Genomic DNA, 21266 nt, shown 5'->3' with positions numbered 1-21266 from the left:
TGCATTGTTGATGGTACTGAAAACTAAACTGAAGATTCGGATTCAACATATTAATCCATTGTATAAGTTGTTGTAGCTGGTCTAATGTACCTGCCCAAATGCAAAATTCATAATCAATATACCTTTTCCAGGTAATTATGTATTGCCAAAACTCAGTGTATACACACATTGCAATTCAAAATGTACTACATACAGACAGGCAACCGATGTACTACATACAGACACTGAAGGCCCCATTGGTATGCCTTTAATCTGATGATATAATTTGTCTTCAAACAGAAAAAAAACCAAACACTTTTCTTCAGTACAATATTTGTTAACTGTACAAGAAACGCATTATTTTGTGTTGGTATACCAGATTGTTCAAGTATATCTTTAATAAGCTAACATTAATAGTAAAAGTAATCATAAATATAAAACAACTGAGTAAATGTAAAATAGCCTAAAAATTACAATGAAACAGGTGCTGATCAGAAAACCAGACATAAAATTTTTCATAAAAGATAAATTAACATTTTTCATAAACAAATTGAGCACTTAAAGTGATTGACTGGGTTAGAAACTGGTTGAATGGAAGGCAACAAACTGTAGTGGTAAATGTAATTCCCTCTGAGGAAAGGAGCATTACCAGTGATCAGTCCTCAGTGCAATTCTGTTCAACATTTTTGTAAGTGATATTGTGGAAGGGCTAATGGGAAAGGTTTGCCTTTTTTCGGATGATACCAAAATCTGCAAAATGAAGATGAGGAAAACAAGGAGAGGGATATAGTGAAGCTTGAGGAATAGTTTAGAGTTTGGCAGCTAAGATTTAGTTCTAAAATAATCATTTGGGTGGCAAAAAACCAAGAGAACCATATAGTCTAGGCCTAGGGGGTGAAATTATGGCACTGAACAAGAGCAGTCTCTGGGGGTGATCATATCTAATCTTAAAGTGATAAGGAAATGACAACAGCCAGAAGGTGCACAGCCTTGCCTCTGTCCAAGTCTTTGGTAAGATCTTATTTGTAATATTGTGTAGAATTCTGCAGACCATGCCTTGAAAAGGATATATAATCAAATAGAGTTGGAAAATGGTGAAGAGTCTTCATCATGAAGCATATGGGGACACACAAAGATCCAAACATGTGTATCCTGGAGGAAAGGAGGATAGAGACGTTCAAATATCTCGGAGGAATAAATTCACAGGAGGATCTAGAACAAGGTGTCATGGGATGAGGTTGACGGGGGTAGACTCAGGAATAAGTTAAGAAACTATGGGGTCGGTATTAAAAGGAGCGCGCACGCGTCCATGGGCCCTTGGTTCCCGGGACAATTAAGGAGCGGACTGGGAGGGAACGTTCCTATCCCAAACCCTACCCTTCCTACCTCTTCCCCAAACTAACCCTAACTATCCCCATTTTGTTTTTGATTTTTTTACTTACTGCTTCATCGGAGCAGAAGCAACTTCCGCGCTCTGACCGGCTGCCGGCGCACGCTTCCCCGGGACAGCAGCTAATGGTGCTGTCCCGGCCCACCCCGCCCCCTTCTGACAGGCCTGGCACTTGTACGCGTATCGGGGTTTACGTGTTGTAAAATGCGCACGCAAGGCCCAGCCATGCGCGTAAACCCCGAAATTTACGTGCATGGGCCTTTGAAAATTTACCTGTATTTCTTTAAGGGAAAAGTGGTGGATGCATGGAGGTGGTGGAGACAACAGCAGCATCAGAACTGAAGAAAGTTAAGACAAGCACAAAGGACCTTAGAGGGAAAGGAAGGAATTGTAAAGCTGAGCAGGGGGTGTGGCTGGGCCATAGGAGCCTCACTTGCTGGCATGTTCTGTGCTACCTCCTTGACGTCTTGGGTCCAGTGACTTGCGAGCTAATATATCCCATGGCCAATATCACATATCCCCGCAAGAGATGTTACCCTTGAAACTGAGAGAGGATTCATTTATCTGGTCCCATTCAACCCACTGTAACCAGTCCTCATAGGGAACTGAGTTAACTGTACATTAACATAAGGAGATTTATTATTTAACAATGTATCTGTAATGCACAATGTGGAATGATGAAACTAAAAACAACAGAAGAAAATTTCTATTCACCAAGGCCAATAATTACAAAATTGGTCAGGTCCAAAGAAGAGCCCAATCCTGTTCCAAATGGATCTGCACCATGATTCCAGTGCCTAAATATTTACTTACACAAGTACCATGTAATTTCTGCTATGGATGGCGTGTAAGTTGTGAAATAAAAAATTAGAGGCTAGTCAGCAGGGTTTCAAGGCTTGAGGCTAATAGGGTAAAAGGGAGGATAACTAGTTAAGGGGTTTAGGAAGTCCTCTCCCTTACTGGGGCAAACTGGGATTGGACTGGGAACCTGCTGTGTCTGCACGCATATCATATAAAGTCCCCCCTCTTACACAGCTGAGGCGGCATTTAATATAAAAGTTTGTGTGCAGGTACGCGGATAGCTGATTTTATAACATACGCGCATATTTTATTTATATATATATATATATATATATATATATATATATTTATTTATTTGTTTATTTATTTAAGGTTTTTATCTACCGACATTCTTGGGTACATCATGCTGGTTTACATAGAACGGTATTAACAGGAGAGAGAGTTACATAAAACCGGAGCATTGTTAACAAAAGAGATAAGGAGTTTCAAGGGATGGGGTAATAACAATATGCGAACAATTTGAAAAGAGAAACAACTGCGAAGTTACCAAACCATGGATTAAGCATCAAACAAGATGTTGAGAATGCAGTATGATGGATTAAGGGTAAGCTTGTTTGAAGAGCCAAGTTTTGAGTTTTTTCTTAAATTTCTGGGTGCACTGTTCTTGTCGGAGATCGGGTGGCATGGAATTCCAGGATGATGGACCTGCAATGGATAGTGCACGTTTTTTTGTGGTGGTAAGGTGGGAAAGCTTAAGTGAAGGTATGCATAAGAGTGCCTTTATAGGATGATCTGGTTGGTCTGTTAGGGGCGTGGAATTGTATGGAGTCATTTAGCCAGTGCATGCTCTGATTGTGTAGGGTTTTATGTATGATGGTGAAAGTTTTGTAGATGATACGGTAGGAGATAGTGTAGATGATACGGTAGGAGCCAGTGAAGATATCTGAGGATGGGGGTGATATGATCTTTTTTGCGGGTATTTGTGAGTATTCTAGCAGTGGAGTTTTGAAGCATTTGTAGAGGTTTAATCGAGGCTTTGGGGAGACCGAGGAGTAGGGAGTTGCAGTAATCTATTTTGGAAAGTATTGTGGCTTGGAGAACAGTGCAGAAATCGTTAAGGTAGAGGAGTGGTCTCAGTTTCTTTAGGGTGTTTAGTTTAAAATAGCATTCTTTCATCATCGAGCCAATGAATCTTTTTAGGTTGAGGTGGTTATCTATGGTGACACCAATGTCTCTTTCTTGCTGCGAGAATGTAATTGCTTGGGGTAGGGCACTTATGGGGTGGAGAGATGATAATAAGTTCCGTTTTGGAGGAATTGAGGGCCAGGTTCAGGTTGGTGAGGAGGGTGTTGATTGAAGAAAGGGCGTTTTCCCAGGTTTTAAGGGTATTGGCTAAGGAGTCTGTGATGGGGATAAGGATTTGGACGTCGTCCGCATAAATAAAGTGATTGAGGCCTAAATCGGAGAAGAGTTGGCAGAGTGGAGGAGAGGGCAGAGCCTTGAGGAACCCCCCTGGATAGGTGGATTGGTTTAGATTCTCTGTCTAGTCTAACCTTGTAGAGTCTGTTGTTTAGATACGATTCAAACCAGTGGAGGGGGGTTCCAGATATGCCAATTTCTTTGAGACAGGTTAATAGAATGTTGCGATTTACAGTGTCAAAGGGAGAGGATATGTCAAGTAGGCCCCGTAAGTATGATTGGCCTTTGTCGAAACCTTTTAGAATGGCGTCAGTGAGGGAAATTAGGAGGGTCTTGGTATTGAAAAATCTGCGGAAACCAAATTGTGACGGGAAAAGGATGTTATGTTTTTCCAGGTGGTCTGAAAGCTGGAGGTTAACTACTTTTTCCAAGTACTTTAGCCAAGAAGGGTAGATTTGAGATGGGACAGAAGTTAGAGGGATCAGTAGGGTCAAGATTAGGTTTTTTGAGAAGAGGTTTGATGGTAGCTTGCTTTAAGGGTGACGGTACGTTTCTGAGGGTAAGGGAGCAGTTAATGATATCAGCGCTGGGTTTGGCTATTATACTGGGGATGGATAAGAGAGATTTAGTGGGGATGGTGTCAGATGGGTGCCGTGCTGGTTTCATTTTCTTTAGTATAGCTTCTGTCTCAGAGGAGGAGGTAGGTTCAAAGGTTACTGCAACTTTCTACCACCTATGTTAAACTGCTATCATCTTCTTCTTCTACTCCCAGTTCGAATCATCCCTGTTTTATTGTAACTTCATCTTTTCTTTGCACTTGTTATAGTTTTGTACTGTATATGCTCATGTTATAGTTTTGTATGTTATACTATTATTGTTCACACCTTGTTCAATGTAAACCGGCATGATACGACCAACCGTGAATGCCTGTATAGAAAAGCACAAAATAAATAAATAAAGGCATTTATTTATTTATTTATTTAGAGGTTTTTATATACCGCAGTACGTAAAATATACATCACCGCGGTTTACAATTAACAATAAATTAGCAACAATGCTTTACAAATAACAGAATTAATAAATATTAATTACATATAACAGGATTAACAGCAAACAGGCTGTATTTAGTGTGGCGTGGGGGGTTATTGTGAGGGGTGTAGAGGGTTGGGAAGTGGAAGGAAAGCGTTGCAAGAGTTTGGAGATTTTCTTGCAGAAGAGTGCGAGGTTATCACATTTTGTTTGGGTGTCTTCATCATGCATGGGGAGTGGCAATTTTGGTGAGCTTAGCAACGTATGCAAAGAGGGCTTTAGCATTGTATTGTAGGTCATGGATTCTAATGGCGTAGAAGTCTTTTTTTGTTTTAAGGATGGTTGTGCGGTATTTGTGCAAGAAGGATTTGTAATTTGCCAGTTGGGATGGGAGGGGTCTTGGCGCCATTTCTTTTCCTAGCGTCTCAAGGCATGTTTAAGTTTTTTGAGTTCTGGTGTGTACCAGGGTTTTTTTGAGTTGATGGAGGTGTTTAGTACTTTCGTGGTTTGTGGGCAGAGGGTGTCAGCAATGTTAATGGTAATCTCATTCCAAGATGAGAGTGCCGCTTCAGTGTCAGTGAGATCAAGTTTTTCCAGGGATTTGAAGAGGGAGGTGATTAGTTCGTCTCTGTTGCATGGTTTTCTGAATTGTATGGTTTTTTTGTTAGTGTGATGGGGAGGAGGTTTATTTATTAACGATAGGGTGGTTGCTACGAGTGCATGGTCGGACCAGGGAACGGAAGTGCAGGATGGGGCGTTGGTGGAGAGGATGTGTGAATTTATGAATATTAAGTCGAGGGTATGGCCAGCTTTGTGAGTAGGGTCGGTTATAATTTGATTGAAACCCATGGCTTTAAGAGAAGCTAGGAAGGTGTCACATGTGGGGGTGAGGGGGATGGAGTCAACGTGGAGGTTGAACTCCTGAGAATGATGGTGGGACTATCCAAGCATACGTTTTCAGTTATAAATTCAATGAGTGGGGAGGGGTTGTTCTCAAGGAGGCCTGGGGGGCATAGACCAAGCAGAGTTGTAGGTGTGTTGACTTGAATAGGCCAATTTCAAGCTTGGGTACTGTAATAGCGGGGTGGGCTGAGAATCTGAGCCCTTTTTTAGCTGCTAGTAGGAGGCCTCCTCCTCTTCTTTTTGGTCGAGGTAGTGAAAAGATGTCGTAACTGTATATAAGCAGTTGGTTCAGGAGGACTGAGTCCATGTCCTTGAGCCAGGTTTCTGTTAGGGCGCAGATGTCAGGATTGGAGTCTAGTAGAATATCATTGAGAATAGGCGTCTTTTTGGAGATAGATTGTGAGTTGCAGAGTAAGAGGGTGAAGGCAAAGAGACCAGGAAGCTGAGTGAAGGGGGATGGCATGATAGGAAACAGGGATCTGGGGCGTGGGGTAGGAATGTTTAATAAAGATTTCCTGAGGTTGTGATGGTGGTATTTGAGGATGGGAATGGGAAGTGTCAGCATATTGAGCAGCTGGGGGGTGTCTGAGGTGTATTAGGAAGTGTGGAGGGAGACTTCGCTGTGGGTGGAGGGGGATAGACGGAGAGACAATGGCAGCAAAGGCAGGAGAAGATAAGGTGGTGAGGGCGGGCAGAGTGGGAGTATCGCTAAAGCAAGGAGGTGATTAGGGTAGGGATTGATGGTGGAAGGGGGCGGGTGGGGAATTGAATGCAAGATATGTATAAGAGCGAGGAAGAGTAGTGGGGTAGCTTAAGGGGCAGCACAAAGGGGCAGGCCCCTTTGTCGCGCTCCTTTGGCGCGCGGGGCCTGCGGTTCACCAGCGGGAATTTTAAAAGTCCTGTCCCTTGTCACGGTGAGGTGGAATGGGTGGGCGGAGAAATCTGCCGGCTGGTCCTGGGCGGCTCCGGGGGTGTCTGATCGTGCCTGGGGTGGGGGGTAATCGCTGTAGGTTCTCCTTGCAGTACTGGGGCCGAATCTCGGCCTTCTGGGCCTCGTAGGTGCGGCGGTGTAGGGGCTGAATCAAGGCCTCGTTGGGGGAGTGGAGCTGGGGCGCTGTCGCGGCCGGCTCGGGCACCGTGGAGGCGGCGGGTCAGCAAGGCGGCAGATTAGACGTAGAAAAGCATATGTTATAGAATTGCCGCGTGCATGTGTGCGAGCCAGCAAATGTGCACAGATATGCGCTCACGAGTGCCTCTTAAAATTCACTTCACACTGAGGGTACATTAATTGGTCCAAATAGTGGCTGTGGTCACTGAAGTAATAGACCAACAATATAATGGCCAATTCTCATAAAGGGTAATTTTTCATAGACATTTCCATAATTAAAATGGTGTTTTACTTTCTTAAATTTTATAAAATTGCCTTCCCAGTTATTCAGGTAGTTATGTGCTGTGTGCACGTCAGTTTACCTGGACTTAGCGGATCCATTCCTGGAAGCAGAACTGCGGAGGTCTTTGGACTTACACTGGATTTTCAAAATATGGATATAAATATTTTCAAAACATTTCTGCGCATATCTTAGCAGGTGTAAATGTGTGCTAATAGTTTTGGTGGGGTAGTTTTCAAAGTGAACAAATGTATGTAAGTTCACTTTGAAAATTAGTGCAACTTTTACAAAATTACTCCTACAATGGACATGGCCATTGAGAAAACAGAATCAATAAACTAACTGTAGTTTTATCAAATAGGGTTATCTGTAAGGTACCAATGTTCAGAATGACCAAACAACATGAAGCCTTCTCCATGTCTGCTATCCCAATTTAAACATAACAAACAGATCCAGGAGGGTATAGAATCCAACAGGATAAAGATCATACAAGAGACTAAATGCTCAGTAGAATCTATATGGGTAGAAATCCCATGTCTGTTGGGTAAGAGTATAGTAATAGGAGTATACTACCATCCACCTGGACAAAATGATCAGACAGATGGTGAAATGCTAAGAGAAATCAGGGAAGCAATTTTCAAAAGCCTGCTTACATGGGTAAGCTGAATTTTCTGCTTTTCTGTAAACTTTTGGGGCTCTTTAAGATTTAATGCCTGCTCCAGGACAGGCGTTCATTTTTGAGAGTAAAAGCGTGCGTATCTGATGCACATTTATTTTTGCATTGGGGTAATACCATCAACATGAATTTATTTTATGAGCGTTATTAGCTTCGCGCTGGTTTGGACGTGCTTAAACCCCTTATTGTACAAAACACGCATGCAAGTACCCATAAAGCCGTGTGCTCAGCCGAGCACAGCAAGTGTGTAGAAATTAGTATATGCGCTGGTAAGGCGTCTCAGGGCCGGTGCCGGCTTTTTTGCTGCGCCCCCCCCCCCCCCCCTTTGATTCATTCAGTGTCTGTCCCGGGCCGATCAAATAAAGCCCAGCTGCGTCCTGCATCCTGTGTGACACGCCCCCCACCCCAGAACCCATGGATAGGGAAGAGTATTAGGTACCCTAGGCAAACCTTACAGCCTTGCACACATGCCACACCCCCACACACAATTAAATTATGCATTTATAACGAATTTTACATGAGAGAGAACATTCTAAAGTACAGTCTGCTGAGGCAAAAATATCACTTACAACCTGCATATTATATTTACAGGCACTGCTGTGGTGCCAACCAGGAAACTCTGCAAGTCAGACACTTGGAGCTCCTGTGGAATTAGACTTTTTGTAATGCGTATTGGATGTGAGCTTGGCCCTCAGAAAACCCTGAATAAACAGAATTACCAATACAATACAGTAAACCTCCCATACCAAAACAACCCTAACAATCTTATCTATGAAAACCCTGCACATATTACACCAGGCCCTGGAACACCAATAAAAGATCTTATTAGGAAACCAGGCTGCTATAGATCCCTACACAGAAATTACTTGCCAGCAAAATACCTCACCTCAGTCACATATGCAGAACACAGAGAGAGACCCTGACCAAATACAGAATAAAAAGATCAGAAAGTATAAACAGAAACGTGCTGAGAAGAAGTGAACTGGAACCCACAACAAGCAGCCTCTACATGCAGAGCAACAATGGAAAAACAGAGACAGTACCATTCTTCATAAAACATTAAATAATACAATCTTAATAGTAAAATCATATTCATAAAAAGAACATTTCAAACCAGTTAATGAACAGAATATCAAATTTTCCAAACACCAATAAAATATTTAAAAAATCTGATGAATAAAAAAATCCAATTAAAAAATGTTCTATTCCCCCCCCCCCAAACTAATATTTTGAAAGAGCAGACTCAAATTATACCCAATAATTAGAACTAAGGATTAAGAAATCTTCTGCTCTCCCTGTGATCTTCTGATTTCTAGTCTTCCTGAAGTTGTCATGATTGGGGAAGGTAGGGCCGCACAACCTTTGTCTTCTCTCTCACACACGCACAATAACACATTTATTCTCTCACACATTCTCTCTCTCTAACATACACAGGCTCCCTCTCCCTCACAGATAGATTGTGTGTGTGCCTGTGAGAGCCTGTGTGTGACACCTGGGTTTTCACAGGCTCTCATACACACACGCACACAAATACAGGCTCTCATACACACACGCACACAAATACAGGCTCTCAGATACACACTGGCTCTCACTCACACATACGCACATGGCCTCCTGCTGTCTTTGGGCCGTGGTGGGATGAACTCCATCATGGCCCCGCGGCCTCTCGTTGACTTCAGGCCATGATGGAATGAGCTGCACCATGGCCTACTGACCTTCCTGCTTTACGGGGGCAGTAGGGGTGTGGAGAGTAGAAGCTTCCATGGGTGCACGCACACAGGAGACCTAGGCCTCTCGCTTTCAGGTGCTGGCGAGTTGAGTGCTGGTGGCCCTGCAGCCTCTCTCCTTCTTCGGCAGCCGGTGGGTTAGGCTCCAGTAGTGGCGCCATGGCCTCTCTTGCTGCCGTTGGCCTGCCGCCCCCTCCCCACCGGGTATGCTGCCCCATGCAACTGCGCCAGGCCTGAGAAGCCTGTACTCAAGTAATCAGTATTTTCTAAAAGTCTAAAGTTTGTGCACATGTACATGTCTAAAAAAGGGCTAGCAATTTTCATAAGCCTGCTTACGTGGGTAAACTGAATTTACACCTGTAAAAACCAGTTTTAAGTATGTAAATGCTTTTGAAAATCATGCCCTTAGGTATCCAACTAAGTTGAGCCTATTTTATACCATACGTGCATATACATACGTATTTTATAAAATGGCCGTGTCTCTGGGCACAAGCCGGCAAATGTGCCGGCTTGTGCCCAGATGTGCACCAATGTGCGCCCAAGTGGTTGTTTAAAAATTACCATCCCTGGATTTTTTTTTTTTGTGGTTATGTTATGCAAGTGTGTTCGACAGTCATTCAATATTCTATTCTCTAATTGGTTACTGGTTAATTCAAACTAGCCAATCATGTCTCTATGCTCCGGGCTCTTGCTGCCATGAGAAGAATTCACCGGATTGTGAAGGAAAGTCCCAATCTATCAGCGTATGCAGTATGCGAAAGCTTGTCGTCGTTTCTTTCCTTTCTTTCCACATGAAGGTTTAGTTTACAAAATGGAGACTGTTATATGAGGGGTTAATTCTGAAAATATTTTGGCATGTAAAATCAGCATTTGTGCATGAAAGTAGTGTGTCCATGTGTATATGCTGTTTTGGAAACATTGTGCTTATGTGCGTACCTGCATAATTGCTAACGGGGACAAGAAATGGGCAGTCCAGGCCCAGGGTCAGGAGTACATGCGGAAATTGCTATAGGCACGTATTTTACTGAACTTTGACTGCAGGTTTTGGGTGGGAGATCGGGGGGAACTGATTGTAGGTATGTGCAGAAGTGGCGTATGTGTATTCTTTATAAAATACCTACCTCCGCGTATAACTCAAGCTTATTTCGTGCATGGAAAATATATACGGTGATAGCCTATACTTGTATATTCCTTATATTATAAAAGTTGAAAATAAGTGCCTATGTTCACTTTCACGCGCACATATACAAGTGTAAAAAAGCAGCAGCCTGAAGCATTTCATGGTGGGGCTAACAGTTACGTATGAAAGTTGCTATTTTAAAAGGCACTTACACGCATACATTTTCCAGCTCAGTCACATATTTTTACAGCTACTAATTATCTGGTGTAAGTGATATTAAATGTGCTGATTGGCGTTCTGGCTTAAAAATCAGGAGGGTCTCGATGACCTGGAGAAGGACTGGGCAGAGGTTAATTTCCTCAGCTCGTGCAGGTTTTAAAATCGGCCTACTTCTGTGTGCGAATCGGGACTTGAATAAGTCCTAGTTTAATTTAAAGTACATGTGTTCAGTCCATTAATATTCATGCTTCCAATGCCCTGCATGTATGTGTGTATGTTGTGTGGTACACGTATATATATTTTATTAAATGCACACATGCGCATATTATAAAATACTGTAGCAAATATGCACACAGTCACATACATGTGCATATGCAGTCACGCGCAATTGTTTGAAAGTTATCCTCCCTATACATAATTCTATAAAACGGGTAAAGTTTTTTTTCCTGCATACTGAAACCTGTACACGAACCTTTGGAGCAGAATATGTGGCATTTTATAAACCATGTGGCTCTTGCATAAACCTCCCTGGGCCCACTTAAGCAGATGATTGAAAGTTGTGCTGAACGCGATTACAGCAATGATTTATGAAGCGTTGGTAACGAGTTTTGTTTGGAGTGAATCTTTTGTATTGATGGCAGTACCCTCTCCCCCGAAGCAGGCCAAGCTGCCAAAACAAGGAAAGACTGGGTTCATTTAGCATTTTGAATTTTTATAATATTTATTAACATTAAATGTGTAATATTTTATCTTGTGTCTTTTAATATCTATCTTTTTAGATACATTTATTAACCTTTTATTACCTATTCTTTTTGTGTACCACTCTTGTTTTCTAAATTACCAAAATGCCAGTGTTGGATCGTGGTAAAACATCAGTATCCTTGTATACCGGGGTATCCACTGCACTACAGGAGTTAGGGCTCTTTTACTAGGCTATAGTTTTTGATATTTTAACTTTTTTTCAAACACGACTATATGTAGTGCCTTAGCACTGATAATAATACCACAAGTAAGCCGACATGCACGATACTATGTTTTATTTACGGCAGTCCTTGAAACTTTGTGACTTTTTCCCCTAATTTATTCACTATCCTTACTGGGAGCATTACTAGTTTGCACCATTGAGTTTTCAGCATGGGGAAAAGATTGAGGAGAAGAAATTTAAAACATTTATCCCCTGGACTCTTGATACAAAAAGTTTTATTCATTTTTAGTACATTTTTAAAAATCACAGTCCAGAGCTGCCGTTTATAGGCCAAAAATTGCTTCCATGCCCCATCAGCTTGTCTGAGGACTTGCAAATTCTTGGCGCTCATGTTATGATGAATGTTTTGTTTTGCCACTGCAAATGTAGCTTTGATTAGAGGTGAAATAAGTTTATTAAGCAGTAAGTAAATTCTTTAGTGTGGCTTTGGAGGAAGGCCTCAGCATTCGAATGTTGACTCTTAGGACATTTATGAGGGCAATTTTCTGTCTGCTTTTCACCAGTGAGCCACATCAGGTACAATTACTTTTCCCTTTGAAACTTGCCATGCGTATATTGTACCTACAGGTTTTTGCACAGGACATAACTTACGCAGATTTGAAAGTCCAAGCTATGCATGTTATTTTCCAATTTTGCACAAATCATGCTTCTGGGAATGCCTTCCCTAAATGTGACAAAACGTATGCACATTGAGAGAGGGCAATCTCACTTGCCAACAAAGCCAATCTGTGTCGACAAGTCACTATTTACCTGCATAAATAGCATTGAAAATGTTGCTCTGTAGCTCAGGAATTTGAAGACATAGCTTCAATCTCATGCTTATCTCCAATGTTGGGTAGCAGGTCCTGAAGAAAATTTGGCATAGCTGGCAGGATTTATGGAGACTTGGTGGATTACTTGCTTCATTCCAGCAGCTGCCACTATTCTCACTCTAGCACTTGGGAAACTCAAGTTTTCCTTCCACCATGGACACCGCAAGCTGGGAAAAATCATTTTGTTACAACTCTATGTCTTTCAGGCCCTCTCGAAAATGGAGGAGATCTGGAGAACAATTTATCTGTAGTCCATATCTATCAACCAAAATGTTTACTCCACTCAGCTCACCAATGTCTCCTGGAAATCTCTTCCTTAAGAGATTCATGGTTAGCTGAATCCAGGAACAGTAGGTTTAAAATCGTGGGCCCTACTCTGTGGAACAATTTGCCTGAAGAAATCAGGATTAAAAAGGACTTGCTCCGTTTTAGGAGAATTCTGAAAGCACATTTCTTTTCTTTGGCTTTTTCCCTTAAATTGAAGACCCCCATTGTTAGTAACACAGGGGCTGGCAGGCTCTTTTTTTGGCTTTATTTGTTTGCTATGGTAATTAATATGTGTTGATATTTGGTTCATGTAATGTTGTCGCCCACCAAGATTTGGGGATTGGTGGAATACAAATCATTTAAAATAAATAAGTAAGTAATCCAGGGCTCAAGCTCCAGCCCTACTGCCTCCTGAAGAAGACGTCAGGCACCAGTATCTGCTAAAGCTAAGAGAAGCTGGGAAAAAAGTCAAAAGAATGGACATGCAAAGGGAAGAAAAACAACAAATACAGTATAAACGGGGTCAGGAGTCAAATCTTTAAAAAAAAACACTTCTCCAAAACCACCCATTCTAACTATTGAAATAACCAAAATATCACTTGCAGATGAAATTCGTGATCTAAGAATCCAAATTGATGAGCATATCAACATGAAAAAAACCCTCATATCGAAGATAATCTAATCTGGTTATGCAAAACTCAGAATGCTTCACCATCTGAAACCTTTGCTAACCTTCCAGGACTTCTGCACAGTATTACAAATTCAAATTTTTTTTCTAATCTAGACTACTGCAACTCCCTATTGCTAGGCCTCAGTGCAAACATAATTAAACCCCTGCAACTCCTCCAAAATGCTTCTGCCAGACCTCACTGGAACTAGAAAATTTGATCATATAACTCCCACTCTGATAGGCCTTCATTGGCTTCCGGTATCCTTCAGATTCCAATACAAAAATGTTATCAATTATTTCAATATCATCAATAATATTGACCCATCTCCTCCTGGAATTTCAATACAACTCTACAATCCAATAAGAGACCTAAGATCCAAAAACAAAGGCATTCATTCAATCCCCTCTAACAATATCACTCATCTAACTCAAATCAGAGATCAAACTTTGGAACTGCTTACCTTGTCCACTAAAACTAACAACTGAAAAAAAGAAATTCAAACAAGATCTGAAAACATGGCTCTTCAAAAAAGCCTATGAACTAACCTGAAATTATTCTTTGATAAATTTCCTCAGTTACATAGTCAAAATCTGATCATACTCTTAATTTCCTATTACTTTTATAAATTCTTACATCTTCTATTTGAATAATTCATTGGGATTACTAATCCTTTGTTGAAGTAATTAGTAAATTTGTAATATCTTTTATATCTATCATTCTCACATTTATATTAATGCTGTTTGACATTATTATTTCCACCTATTTACAATGTAATTCAATGCTATATATGTAAACCGCTGTGATCTACCTCTGGAACGACGGTGCATAAATAAAATAAATAAATAATTGCTGTTATTTTGTATAATTACAAGCGAAGCCTACCAATGGCTGCAAGGGCCCCCTAGGAGTATCGACCAAACTATGAGCGTAAGAGGAACGAGCCACGCAGTTTGGAAGCAGAGGTAAAAGGGGAACAATGAGTGCGCTTTGCCTCTTTTAAACTCCTTGACGTGGCCTGCCAATAATGTTTGAGTCGCTGGCTGCATAGTAATGTCATGCGGTAAGTCGGGACACAAACGGGAAGTCACTGCGTGGGACCACACCATCAGGTGTCGATTGACTACACGACTAAGAGACGGGAAGCCATGCAGGACAAAGAGGAAAGGAGGAGGGAATTCCAGTCTGGAAAGCACGTCCTCCCTTTTCCTTCCCGTCACAAGATTCAGGCCAGGGATTCTGGAGCACGAGTACTCCGTTACTGGCAGTGTCGATGCACACAGCTTCAGGATGGGAGTGGGCTTCAGGGTGGCACAGTTTGCCACCCATGCAGTTAACTTAGATCATGATGGCGACTGAAAAAAAAGCAGTCTTCACAATTTGCAAATCGATTAATAGTTTATTAATCCAGTACCACTAGAAGACTGCAAACGTCTTCAGACATGAGGCTTGTTCCATCCAATGGCTTTTCCCTCCACCCAGAGGACTTCAGCCTTTGGTGGGTTAAGTTTAGGTTTATTCACTTTTTCAGTTCATATTATTTCATTTATTAAATGTATATACAGCCTTCCCAGATTTACCACAATAAAATACCCAATATCATGTTTCACATTTTAAAATAATATAAAACAATGGTTTGAATTGTAAAATCCTCCACCCACATATATCCTACTCATCTCACACAATCCAACAATAACATTAACACAACAGCAAATAAACTAAAAAAAAAAAGACATATCATCTGTACACCTTAAACAAACATGTGCTTTACCAAAAGAAGCTTAGTCCCTTCGATTCACAATTTAATGCATGCAACATTTTGAAGTTGGTGACTGCCTGATGTAAGCTGGACATCATATCTGGCATCCAACAGCAAACTTCCCAGCTCTTACAGAGGAGACAGGATTAACTCCTGGGGAATGCCAGCAAATAAGGGACCATGATTAGGATGAGAAGTTTCCTTGTTGAACAGATTGATCTAAACCTCTTTAGAACCTTTCCTGCTAAACCAATGGACTTAAGCATGCAATCAAAATATCACGATCAGAGTTAAAAGATGACGAAAGGTCTAACCGAATCCAAATCGATTCTTCCTCAGCATCTATTCTTGTCTGAATAGTTTCAGTCCTGCATGCAGGGGCCCAAGCAATCATTTCTACATAAAAAGTCTTGCAGCTGCACACCATAACAGTTTTTCATTCACTTTTGCCAGAAACACGATATTTGAAATGGGACAATAATTTTCTGATATTTCCTAATCCAGAGATTTTTTTTTTTTTAGTAATAGGAGAATCCCCACCTTCTTTAATTACAAGGGCAGAATTCTTCTGAAAATAAAGTCATATATTCTACTAATCCTATCTTTGATTGTTTAACTAACAAACCTGGACAGGTATTTGGGAATAAAGCTGTAAGAGCTGTGTCTAGTTTGGTTAGACTAATCTGGCTGAATGCCCCAAAGATTACAGGCGAAGACTCAACTTCTTCGTCCAAACAGATCATCAAAATCGTGGCTAAATATTTACATCTAAATATATGTTATCTTGCAAGAGTTAGAGCCATTAATATTAACTTTGAAAGATAGCCTCTCTTGGCTTCTCCAATGGCCTCTATTTTAACTTATTGGGATAATTACTTTAAAACTGAGTGCAGTGGCATATACACTCATATATGGCCACGCATAGTTTTACCATAGTATTTTATAACCCATGCACATTATAAAATACACAAACCTTTACCCTGGAATATACACGCGTATTTAGTAGGGATGTGCATTCATCCTGGTTCGGCCACATCGAAAAATGAAGCGGTTTTTCCCGAAATTTCGGGAAAATTCATTTTTCAGGGTTAGTGCGAGCTAACTCCCATCGGTGGGCCGATAACGAAGGCCGAACCGAAAGGTTCAGCTGAATCACATGTCTAGTATTTAGTGCTTATGCATGAATACATGCAATGCATTGAAAGTGAATATTGCAATGCATTGAATGTGTGTACTTTTCCAATTTAAAAAATATATGTGCATATATTTTACGTGCAAAAATAAATCTATATATTTTAAAACATGAGGGAAACTGAAATGAACAATTTTACTAATTACTCTACCAGTTTGAGCAGTACATTGAAACCCTCCTGGTTCTTTAGCCTGAACTCCCCCAGACCTCCCAGGCAGTCAGCACTACACAATAAACATGTTTAATATCACTTATGCAAGATAATTAGCAAGTGAAAAATTACACGAGTAAGTTGGCAAATCTGTCAGGTGAATTTTCAAAGAAATTATACATGTAGATGTATCATAGAAACTTTCCAAAGCCATTTACCCATGTCAAGAGCACTTAATGCGAATAAAACCTATGGACAATTCAATGGCATACTGAATATTGTAGCAATTTTCAAAAGCCCACTTGTACAGGTAAAGTGCATTTGCACTTGTAAAACCCAATTTGTAAATGCTTTTTAAAATCAGGCCCAATGTGCCCAATATCTTTGAAAATAGCAACTTAAGTATGTAAATGTTGGCCCAGTCCCAGAACACCGGTAGATTTCCCCCTTTTATCTGCATATATGTGCGCATGAAAGCAAAAATACGCACACGTTTGAGGTTTAGAAACTAATACATACAAGGGTAGCTACTACTTACATGCTTAAATTCTAATTTTTATGAGCATAAAGTCTTTGAAAATTCAGCCCTAGGGCTTCTTATAGGACACATCAAATTCAGCACAAAATTTATACTAACTACATAGTAGAAAGACTAGGGGACACTCCATGAAGTTAGCATGGGGCACATTTAAAACTAATCGGAGAAAGTTCTTTTTCACTCAACGCACAATTAAACTCTGGAATTTGTTGCCAGAGAATGTGGTTCGTGCAGTTAGTATAGCTGTGTTTAAAAAAGGATTGGATAACTTCTTGGAGGAGAAGTCCATTACCTGCTATTAAGTTCACTTAGAGAATAGCCACTGCCATTAGCAATGGTTACATGGAATAGACTTAGTTTTTGGGTACTTGCCAGGTTCTTATGGCCTGGATTGGCCACTGTTGGAAACAGGATGCTGGGCTTGATGGACCCTTGGTCTGACCCAGTATGGCATTTTCTTATGTTCTTATGTACATTCCCACTTTCGCCTGCTTTTTTCATATCCCATAAGATCTTATTTTATTTAAATGTTTTATATACCATTATTCCACGTGAAGTTCACAAGATCATAAATTTACATAAAAACATTCATGGATAAAATTTAACATACAAGGTAAACTCACATATAAAATAGATTATTAGTAACATAAAAATGATTCCATATGGATAAGATCTCTGAAAACCAATGGGTCTTATCTTTCTTTTGACAGGTGCAATGCGATTTAAGGCCTTCCTTAATTCAAGATCGGAGATCTCTGCCAGCTTTTCAGCATCTACCTCTATTAAGTTTTGTAACAGGACTCTAATTGTCTCTAAAAAGATAATAAGGTTTACATGTTTCCTATCGCAAATGTTCTGAACTACCAGCTTCTTACTCTCATTGGGCTTAAGAGCAGCTATTGAGAAAGAAACAGTGAGAGAAAGATAACTTCCGGTTTAAGGTTAGAACCAAGGTTTCACAAAGACACACCTTGCCAGCCATGTTTTTTTGTTTTTTTTTAATGTTCTTTCACTTCTTGATGGAAGCCTAAAATATTCAATAGTGGAGAAGGAGTTTAGTGGTTAGAGCAGCAGGCCACAAACCAGGGTTCAAATCCCACTGCTGCTCCTTGTGACTTGGGCAAGTCACTTCAGCCTTCATTTCCTGAGAACAAACTTAGGGCCTGATTCACTACAGCATTTCTCCCATTCTGTGTCCATGGGGAAATGCTTAGTGAATGAGGCCCTGAGACACTGTGAGCCCTCTGGGGATAGGGAAATCCACTCTGAAGCACAAAAAGTGGACTATAAATTAATTATAAAATAAAACCAGTTGCAGGTCCCATAATGGGGGTCCAAAGACACACACTACAGTGCAAAGTTAGAGAGGGATTTAGGGGTTCCAGATATTACGATACCATAAACCCAGCTAGGTTAAGAATGTTATTGATGGGTATAATGATGCAGAGAATGAACTGGAGAGAGATAAATCCTAAATTGTGCATCTACCATGAAAATTTGGGGACAATATACATCCAAACTAAAAAGTCTAGGATGAGGTAAAAAAAAACAAAACCCTGTGATTTGAAGGTTAATCTTGGAGTTTTTCCTGCTATGATACAATCCCATTTCTCCCAGGATTGGCACTGATTGGGAAAGGGGGGTGGCAGAGTGGGGACAACTAAAAATGAATGCGATCAAAGATTTTGAGTGCTTGAGAGCTACCTATAACCTCACGACAGGTTTGAGAATGCCCAAGGAAGGCATTTTTATAAGTCAGAGTGAGATTTAAAAAAACAGAGGACCTGTTCATACCCTCGATTCCAACAGAGGGACCGGGGGCAACTTTCAAACCGAGCGCAGAAGTGTAAAGTCTGCTGGTACTTCTTACCCAGACTTTGCCAATTTCAAAAGGAAAACATTTTCTGAGTCAGTTTTCAAAGGCAAAGTGCTTACACGGACCTACACTGCCATTTGTGCAGGGACTCTTTCCAAGCACTTGTAAAACTTCCAAAGTAGCAGTATAAGAACTCACTCCTCCCCAGGCAATGCCTCTCCTATCTGTGCAGACAACTGCACAGGCATAACTCTGTGCACTGATAGGGTAGGACATAAGAACCTGCCCTGCTGGGTCAGACCAAGGGTCCATCAAGCCCAGCATCCTGTTTCCAACAGAGGCCAAAACCAGGCCACAAGAACCTGGCAATTACCCAAACACTAAGAAGATCCCATGCTACTGATGCAATTAATAGCAGTGGCTATTCCCTAAGTAAACTTGATTAATAGCCATTAATGGACTTCTCCTCCAAGAACTTATCCAATCCTTTTTTAAACACCGCTATACTAACTGCACTAACCACATCCTCTAGCAACAGATTCCAGAGCTTTATTGTGCGTTGAGTAAAAAATAACTTTCTCCGATTAGTTTTAAATGTGCCCCATGCTAACTTCATGGAGTGCCCCCTAGTCTTTCTATTATCTGAAAGTGTAAATAACCGATTCACATCTACCCGTTCTAGACCTCTCATGATTTTAAACATCTCTATCATATCCCCCCCTCAGCTGTCTCTTCTCCAAGCTGAAAAGTCCTAACCTCTTTAGTCTTTCCTCATAGGGGAGCTGTTCCATTCCCCTTTATCATTTTGGATGCCCTTCTCTGTACCTTCTCCATCGCAATTATATCTTTTTTGAGATGCGGCGACCAGAATTGTACACAGTATTCAAGGTGCGGTCTCACATTTTCAAGAATCCCATTTCCACACTGTGCAGAAATGGTATTGAAAATTGCCCTAACATGTATCGCTGGAAACAAGAATAAATGGTTAGAGGCAGTTATTCAAAAGATCTGGCCCCTAACTCTTAAGCTTAGGTGCCTAGATCTGACTAAATAAAAACTCTCCCTCACTGAATGCCTAAATTTAGATGTCTAGTTTTACTCGGCACCTATAAAGTGGGCAGGGCTAGCTTGAGGGAATGAAATTAGGAACCTTAATTTAGGAAAAACAATTGCTTAGATGTCTTAGTTTCAGGACTCAAAAATTAAAGTTAGGGACCTATTTTCAGCCAATAAAATAGCTTCCTAAATTGAGGCATGCAGGGATCTTGGTCTTTTAGTATCTACATTATATAATATGCAGAGAAGAAGAGCTTTAAAAAAAAAAAAAAAAGCAAAAAAAAAAAAAAAAAGCATAAATGAATTGCTGAGAGAGATTTGGGGTACTCTCGGAGGAAAGAGCAATGAATGAGAAGATATCCATGTAAGACATCTCTGTGTACAAGGCTGGGTGTAGGCGGTACCGTAGGATATTCCCAGACATTACCCTTATATACTGGCAGAACTGCAGGTAATGAGCTCCACATTGCACATACATTTGGTGGAATTGCCCAAAAATGCTGAGTTACTGAAGGGTAGTAAAAGATACGCCGAAAACTGAGACACTCTGGCAACTGGAATCCAACATAAGGGAAAATAAGCTTCTTAGTGGCAGTCAGATGTTGCATGCCGGCTAGCTGGAAGAGAGCGGAGCTGCCCACACGTGCCGCCTGGTTAAATAGAACTCGTGAGATGTAGACTGTAGAGAGATTGATCTCTGAACTGAAAACTAAGCCTGTTGATGTGCTGTGGGAGCCATTTTGGAGAAAGATGCAATTGCAAACCTGTTAAGAAATTTATTATTAAGCTAGAGTCAGTGTACATGAGGGTGAATATGAGCTAGCATTGCCCAGATATCTGGAAAACTGTTGTCATGCTCTTTATGGACATTACTATTAGTTACTTCCTTGCAGGTTAAGATGAAAATTTGGATCTGTGAATGTTACTTGTTATGTTTACTATATAAAAGTAAATAAAAATAAAGTTAAAAAAACAAAAACAAGGCTAGATCTGCATGGTAACTTCAGAAAGTGTTTTATGAGTCCATGAGCTGCATGCATGTGTTACAGACGTTCTGGATCAGTATGGATGGGGGGGTGTTATGTATATATGTGAGTCCATGAGCTGCATGCATGTGTTACAGACGTTCTGGATCAGTATGGATGGGGGGGGTGTTATGTATATATGTGAGTGCATGAGCTGCATGCATGTGTTACAGACGTTCTGGATCAGTATGGATAGGTGGGGGGGGGGGTATGTATATATGTGAGTCCATGAGCTGCATGCATGTGTTACAGACGTTCTGGATCAGTATGGATAGGTGGGGGGGGGGGGATTATGTATATATGTGACTCCATGCGCTGCATGCATGTGTTACAGATGTTCTGGATC

General features: G+C 40.9%; 1 long non-coding RNA gene across 2 annotated transcripts in view; it reads right to left on the bottom strand.

Moving 5' to 3' along the window:
* LOC115079525 overlaps nucleotides 1-21266 on the bottom strand; it is a 79317-nt gene that overhangs the window by 7345 nt on the left and 50706 nt on the right. The window lies entirely within an intron of this gene.

This window comes from Rhinatrema bivittatum, chromosome 17 (genome assembly GCF_901001135.1).
Source record: "Rhinatrema bivittatum chromosome 17, aRhiBiv1.1, whole genome shotgun sequence".
Classification (NCBI taxonomy): Eukaryota; Metazoa; Chordata; class Amphibia; order Gymnophiona; family Rhinatrematidae; genus Rhinatrema; species Rhinatrema bivittatum.
Note: the sequence above shows the minus strand (reverse complement) of the source record. Positions and strands in the feature narration are given on the sequence as shown.